The sequence below is a fragment of the Pinus tabuliformis genome, chromosome 1_1, assembly GCF_031772625.1.
Source record: "Pinus tabuliformis cultivar Carrire ecotype Pingquan chromosome 1_1, CPIR1, whole genome shotgun sequence".
Taxonomy (NCBI): Eukaryota; Viridiplantae; Streptophyta; class Pinopsida; order Pinales; family Pinaceae; genus Pinus; species Pinus tabuliformis.
The window spans coordinates 418812867-418821110 of record NC_142297.1 but is presented as its reverse complement, the minus strand read 5'-3'; the positions used below and the strand labels follow the sequence as shown (position 1 = coordinate 418821110).

Below are 8244 nucleotides of genomic sequence, written 5' to 3'. Positions count from 1 at the left end.
GACAAAAGTTCCCAGAAAAACCTAACTTGGGAAAATCGGTGCATCAGTTGAGGGTTTTTTTTATTATTAATCTGAGTACAATCTGGATGCCAAATACTGGCAATCCTGCAGAGAAAATTTTGGCAAAAATATCTTGAGGAAAATTACTCTCACTCCGAGCAATCCCGACACTTGACAACTTATTGAAAATCAAGCCATCCTCTTAGCTTTGTGTAGCTACTGCGTCACCTCTGCACAATCTACTACACACTTAGCTTGGAACAACTGAAGATCAAGTCGTCCTACCTTTTGCTGATTGAGAAACTAACCCTCTGACACTTTGGAAATACTTTCTGGCCTTTGGAACTGAAAACCAACTTCACCCCAACAAAATCGAACTTGCTCACTGAAGCTTCTGTGTAGCTTCTTGGAGGAATCTCGGCCTTTCTTTGCAATGCACTCACCGAATTTGGAAATCTTCCTCTGACTTCACTCTCTCTGCCCCTCTCTCACTGCTTCTATCTTTGGCTCTCTCCGACAATTGATTGTTGCTACTCTAGAAATCGATCTGCTATAAAATTGAAACTCTCAAGTGTCTTCTCCATCACCACATCGAGCTCCTCTTATAATCCTCTGTTGGAGCACCAATGCCCAAGATTAAAACATAATCGATGGCTAGGATCATCTTGGAGTCGATCCGTGTGAGTTTCTAGATCATTCACATATTGACTTAATTACTTAAGGTTAATTAACTATATTCCATAAGTTTAGACTTAGGAAATATTTAAAAACTGGATAATAATCTAATTAAGTCATTTCTAGGCGGAATTTCCATAAACAATTTATGGGTTTTGGAGATCTCATGTATTCTAGCCTCTCCACAAATTTCGTGGCTAGAACACATCCAACGCTACAAAAACTAACAACTACTACAAAGTAGGGAGGAAGCGAATACTCACTTTAGGAAGGCCTTTACAGGAGGCAATATGAATTAATGGAGTAAAATTATCCATGTTATCCTCCAACCTGTGTCCAATTAGTGCCATATGTCATCCTAGATGGCACCCTTGCTAAAAATAGACACGATACAAATAAATACCTTGAAAATAGAAAATGTGCCCAATGACATGGAATGTCTAGTAATAAGTGAAAAGTGGTCATATGTGCCCCTCATCATGTATGGAGGAGGGTTTAATTATGGCCAGGGTGTAGGTACTGACAAGGTGTTTATAAACTACTTAATGTAAGGTACCCCAACATACAAACTCCTTTATCCTTATTTCTTTTTTTATCTTTCTTCCTTCAATAGATCTCACACTCTTCATGCATTGTTCCTTTGCACATAGTTTGCAACTTTGGAGTTCTTCTTGTGACTTTGAGTTCCATTATTCCCACATACACTTTTGCTCCATATTCCTCCTCTTCTGACATCTAATCATTCAAGTGCTAATCATCTTCTTATTCTCAAGGAAATCTGTTTCCTCTTGGAGACCAACTCGCACATAAAGACCAACCCTATCACCTTTTATTACACTACTTTATTTTCCATCCATGTGACCTTTAAGTTTCCAATGAACCTAACTACTCACAAACAATGGTTTATAATCCCCTTTTCTTAACTCAACCTCACCGTCACATCATCACCTCTTCAACTTCCTATACTTAGCCTTTTATCTTCCTTTATGTAAACAACTGCCTTATCCCATGCACTCATTGTTTTGCATCTACTATTTCTTTCTTTCGCATGTTATCACTTTGTTTACACCTCCAAATTTGCTTCTCACTCAACTTACTCCCTTCATCAACTATCCTATGTGGTATTTCCAATGGCCATACATGTAGTTGCACTTGTATCAATGTTTAAAATAAGTCATAGCTCATCATAATTAAAGAAATGAACAACTTAATAGTAAATATTGCTATATAAACGCCATCCCCGGGCTAAGAAAACATAGACGAGGGGATTTGTTATATGCAATAATATTATAATAATATTATATGTGCTTTAACACAATGACAATATATAATTTTTTGTTACATGCAACCAAGCACTTCACCTCCGAGCTCATAAATAATAGCAAGATGTCCCTTGAGACTTGTGAAGAGTATCAATAAACAATTAGCTTACAAAGAGTAAAATGTCACAAGTGAGGTTTGGAATCAAATGAGAATAATAACAATCTTTCCTCTCAACCACATTAATTAGACAAACTTAATGTCAATTTTGATACACTTAAATTAAAAATACAATTATTTAATCTAAACTACAAACTATTTAGAAACATAAAAATTATTTGCATAATCTAAATATATCAGAATCCTAATATATTACAAACTATAGTTATTAAAATTAATCTAAAGTATATTAATATTAATAAGTGTAATTGTGTTTTATTATTTTATTGTATTTTTTTCAAAACATATAAGAAAATTAATATGTCATAGTTATATATGTAGAATTTTATTAATATTTATAAGTGTAAGTTTGTTTTATTATTTTATGATATCTTTTCAAAACAAAATATAAAATAGTGACAAATAAAGATTCTCTTCTATTTTTAAAATAATATCTTAGTATTTTGGTAATGCATTTTAACTATTTTATTTTTTATTTAGATATGTCTTAATTTCACTCCTGTAACTAAATGATGTTGACATCTTAATCATTGAAATAAGTTTGACTTCATCAATTTTAAGTATGGAAACATCTTGACTTAGTCAAATTTAAATAATAATAATAATAATTTATTTCAATCAAATTAAACTAACAATAACCAATAACAATATTTCTATAATAAATCAACAATACTCACACCCACATAATATTTATATGAAAAACACAATAACACCCTAATACATTTTTATAGAGAACTTCGTGACCCCAACAGCCACATACATATAATACTTACATGTTTAGAATAAACCATATTTTGAAAAAGATCATAAAAAACCATTCACAATGTTATTTTCGTTATCCATGCCCCTAATTAATTATTAATTATATCAATTAATACCCTTAAATTTATATTAAATGCCAAATCCAGGTAGAATTTTAGATTATAGTATGCTTCAAACCCTCTTTTCCCTGTAGCCAAATTTGCAGAATTTGTGGGCAGAACTCAAACTTAGAGCAAAATTACCTATTTTAGTGAATGGATTCCACCGCCCCATCTGCGAATTCTTTTTGAATTACCATTCGGCCTGTTGGAATTGGTCCCGAAACCCTTAATTTTACACTTCTCATGCCATTTCATAATTTCGCGGCGAGTTTATGAGTGGTTTTATATTGGTTCTGCGGAGGCCGTAGCTGGGGCCGGCAAATTCCGGGTGGTTTTGCGATCGCGATTTTTTTCCCGTTTCTTTTCTGGAGGCCTCGCAGTCAATTGCTAGTGAAGTTATGCAGATACGAAGTTATGCAGGTATGCATGGTTTGCCTAAAGTTATATGAATTCAAGGGTTAATTGTGGGGAAGAAACGAAAAACAATCATATTTACTTGTTAATCCAATTAAATATGAATTTCTGTTTTACTGATTTTATACCAGTAATTGGATGCAGCAGAAGTATTTTCTTACAATCTATGCTAAAATTCCAATTTTAATTGGGTTATTGCTTATTTCTGAGCCCTACTAATTGAAACCCTAGTTAAGAGCTTTCAACCGTTGGTGTTTCATCTTTAAGAAGTATGGAAATTATGAGTATATTATATTGTCCATTTAATCTTAGTAAATAAAAATTTTACAGTATTATTAACAACTATCCATTTTTTTTTTGAGAATGTACATCTTGCCATGTTTCTCTTTTTATAAGTTCTGCTTCGTTAAGCATCCCTTGTAGTTTTCGTCCCATTGACGTCTTTGCTTCTAGTTCTCAGTACAATCTCAGTATTTCTCTTTAATTCTTACAACGATATTCAATGTGCCCAATTAATTACCGATAATAAGAAACCCTTAACCAATATGGCTTAGCGAAAGTAGAATTTTTAGATTAGTTGTCCTTGAAACCCCTTTTTTTTGCTGCCAAATTTGCCGAATTTACGTGCAGTAAGTTCGTAGCAGAAAACTGGTATCCATTTCCTTGCTGCAATCAATGAGCACTTTTCCTGTCGTCGAAAGCATTGTTGTAGGTTTCTGTGCTGAAATTCTTGGTTTTCGTCTCGATGCCATCTCAGTAAGTTTGCATGGTCCTGAATGCAAGTGGTATTTGGCAGTATCATGCTGGTTCTATGGAGGCCACAACTCAGATTTTAGGTTCATGTGTTTTTTGCCCAGGAGTTGCTGTGCTTGATACCCGTTATTGATTTTGTCCTTGTATCCACTGTGGTGATTGTTGAGTGTTTGACAAAGGAATGTGTGACTTGAATACACAGAATTATGAATTTCCCATGTATCACAAAAAGGGTAAAAAGGCTTGTTTTATTTTTTTTGTATTGTCTAATGATCTGACTATTTGGTGTACTGGTTTTTACTAGTTGCTGGCTCAGCAGCATTTTTTAATGCTCCATGAAAAAGTAATATAATTCAGGGCAAGACATTTTTTTTCACTCTATAGATGCATTTGAAGCCCTATTTTAGAGCTTTTAATGGCTGATTTATAATCTTAAAAAAAATACAAAACCCATGGTTACGTTTCTTTGCCTTATTCTCTATCTAGTTATTGTTTTCATTAATGGCATATTTCCTGTACCCTTAAGTTCCTTTAATGGGCAGCTTGTATATATGAATTTAAGAATATATACAAGCTTCTTGTTGCAATTTGTAATGTTTACAATAGTTTATTGGGTCTAGCAAGGGCGGTTGTGAGGAGTGTTATCCTCTCTACTTGGGTTCAATCCCTCCAAGTGATATGTTGAGCTCTTAAATGAGTATGTTGACAAAGCCTTGAGCTTCCACATAACCTTGTTTATCCTGGGTGTCATCCTCCGAGTGAGGGAAAGTGCTGGGCAGGTTTCCTTGGAAACTGTATTCACAAAAAAATTTGTTATGTTTATAAAAGACAAGTGAAGTTTTCAGTTGATAATGATCCATGTGTTTGTTGTACCTTGTTCAATTTTGTGCTTACTGTAATGTCTCTTTACCTCAGTGGGTGTGCCTGCAAACTTTTCTCACATGACAACTGTATTGATTAATCATTATATGGTTGTTTCCTTTATTGTAAATTCTTGGTATATACAAACTTCATTTAGATTATAATGTAGTAATTCTAGAGCTGTTTACCGTGTTATCTGTTTATCTCATTTTTACTCTGACAATGATAATGCTACATTTAGAGCTAATTTGTAAACTGAGTTCTACCTTGAAGGAGTTCATAATTAATCAAAATGTGGGTCCCATTGCGCGCTAATCTGGCAGATCACAATAACTTGTTTGATATGGAGGTTATGGTGCTAACATGCGCTATTTAGACATTCGCCCTAATTTGTCTGCACAGTATGAGTTTTGCCATTGATAACAGACAAATGGGCATGTCTATTAGTTTTTGTCTTAGGAATTGTGAATACATTTATATATGATACCACAAAAAAACTTTTATGAAACCTTAAACAGGCCCAAATCCATAAGGCTGATCACTTATGTCTTTATCCTATTTCAGCAATGGGGGCGTCAAATTTCTTGCAGATAAACCAGCCATAGATACTGACGGCAGTAGGTTGGTGAGACAGTGCACCCTCTCCTGTTCTACACTGCCTTGGCCCACTGCCATGATATCACTGTGACATACCTGCTCTAGTCAGTTCTAGTGTGGGACTGTCTGTCAGTCTGATCAAACAGTCAGTGACCCTTTAGATGATTATCAGGCATGTTACAGTCATGTTTGACGATTCCCTAGAGAACAATTCTCAAATATTGGCATCTTCATGGTAATTGGAAATTTGGATTTAATGGTAATAGGTTCTTTTCTACTAAAGATGCAGAGTAGTGCCTGTTATCTTACATATTGATATACCTGTTTTTTCCCCCTTTCTAGGGTCCACTTGTTGTGCTTTCCCCTTTGTACATCTTTTTTTGCCCAGCAGTTGCCTTTGGCACTGATATTGCTATTCTAAATGACAACAGACATGTGATGTTTTTCATTGACAATGATCTGCCTGATTGTTGTGCACTGTTCAATTTTGTGATTATCTTTAATGCCTGCACCCGTAAACTTTACTCAGATGACAACTAAATTGATTATATAGCTGCTTGTCTTAGTGCCTGTATTTCTGAACTTTACTCTGCTGTTAACTGTAGTAATGCTAGAGCTGTTGCCTTCTTGCCTGTGCTTTTCAGCTAGTTTGGACAATAACATTACTACATTAATAGCTAGTTTGTAAACTGAGTCCGTCTTAAAGGAATTCATAATAGATCAAATCATGGTTCTGGTGCTAAAAATGCTTTGTTTGACCATTTCTCTAATTTGTCTGCCAATGATGAGTGTTGTTGTTTATAATAGACAAGTGAAATGCTGACTGGAGAGCGCGTGTGGATATTAGCCTTGGTCCAAGACTGCAAATTCTTCTTTGATTTTTCATTTACACTCTATCTAGTACTGGAGGCATGGTTGGTTAAGGTCATTGAAGGCAGCATGTGGATTTGTTTTTGTTTTATGAACTGTGAATTGTGCAGACATATATGGTGACCATAAAAGCCTTATGATATCTTAACAAGGCCTAGTTCCAGTAGGTTGATCACTTCTTTCATCTAGCATATTTTGGTGGAGGCATCAATTGCATTGCAGATGCTCCTGTCATGAATACAGAGGTCAGGTAGGTTGGTGAGACAGTTCCCCCTCTACTGTTCTGTTGATAAATGGCCTGCTTCCAGAAGATCATTGCGAGATGCCTGCTCGAGTGGGCTTTGACATAGGACTGTATCTCAGTTTTATTGAGCAGAGAGTTGCTTATTATTAGATTTTCCTCTTTGGCCTTGGAAGTTAGGACAGTTCCTTAAGGTAGTACCCGGATTCCCCTATGATTATCCAGCCTGGTCCACTCAGGTTCCTAATTTCCTAGAGGACATTCTCAAATAGTGGTACCTGACAGTGATTGATGAGGGCAATAGCTCCTCATCTACTTTTAGTTCTAATACAGTGGCTCTTATCCTACATGGTAATATACCTATCCTTATTTCCTTTTAGGGTTCATGTTTTGCGTTTACCCTTTCCTATTCTATCTTTATTTTTATTATTTTTTGTGCCTAGGAGTTTCCCTAGGCATTATCATATCTCTGTTTTGACTTCTTGTAGTTTCTAGTTCCTTTGATCCATTTTCGTCATTCATTGAGACTTGTTTTGAAGGCAAGCAACCCGTTATGTTGCTTGTATTAAGAAAACTATTTTGCAAATGGGTTGTGCTCCTTGTAGTCATTATTGTTTTGTTTTTGATCAAACAAAATATTTCAGCATGAGACATTCTTTGGTAAACCCCTGCCTTAAATCGATAATTAAGTTAAAAGTTTTTTGTAAGGAGGGCTATATCTTTATTGTAATTTATTGCAGATGTTTACATATTATGGTTGCTTTGGTTGATAAACACTCGTAAACGCTATGATGACTTGATTCAACAGTTACCTGGATTCCCCTATGATTATCCAGCATGGTCTATTCAGGTTCCTAATTTCCCAGAGGACATTCTCAAATAGTGGTACCTGACAGTGATTGATGAGCACAATAGCTCCTCATCTATTTCTAGTTCTGATGCAGAGTCTCTTATCCTACATTGTAATATACCTAACCTTATTTCCTTTTAGGGTTCACATTTTGCGTTTACCCTTTCCTATTCTATCTTTATTTTTATTATTTTTTGTGCCTAGGAGTTGCCCTAGACATTATCATATCTCTGTTTTGACTTCTTGTACTTTCCAGTTACTTTGATCCATTTTTGTCATTCATTGAGACTTATTTTGAGGGGAAGCAACCTGTTTTGTTGCTTCTATTAAGAAAACTATTTTGCACATGGGTTGTGCTCCTTGTAGTCATTATTGTTTTGTTTTTGATCAAACAAAAAATTTCAGCACGAGACATTCTTTGGTAAACCCCTGCCTTAAATTGATAATTAAGTTAAAAGTTTTTTGTAAGGAGGGCTATATCTTTATTGTAATTTATTGCAGATGTTTACATATTATGGTTGCTTTGGTTGATAAACACTCGCAAATGCTATTATGACTTGATTGTAACAGTTACAACTTACAATATTGGTTTAAACTTTTGTTTAGTGCACTGATTTATATTTTTTCCTGGAATTTTTAGTTTTCAGATACATCCTACTTATTTCCATCTTGACTTTGTA

General features: G+C 34.8%; 1 protein-coding gene across 1 annotated transcript in view; it reads left to right on the top strand.

Annotated features, from left to right (window-relative positions):
* Positions 1-3043: 3043 nt before the first annotated feature.
* Positions 3044-8244, top strand: part of LOC149213487 (histone acetyltransferase HAC1-like) — an 80836-nt gene continuing 75635 nt past the window's right edge. The window contains 1 exon segment of the mRNA XM_089392026.1: positions 3044-3398. The gene's annotated coding sequence lies outside the window, so the exon portion shown is untranslated.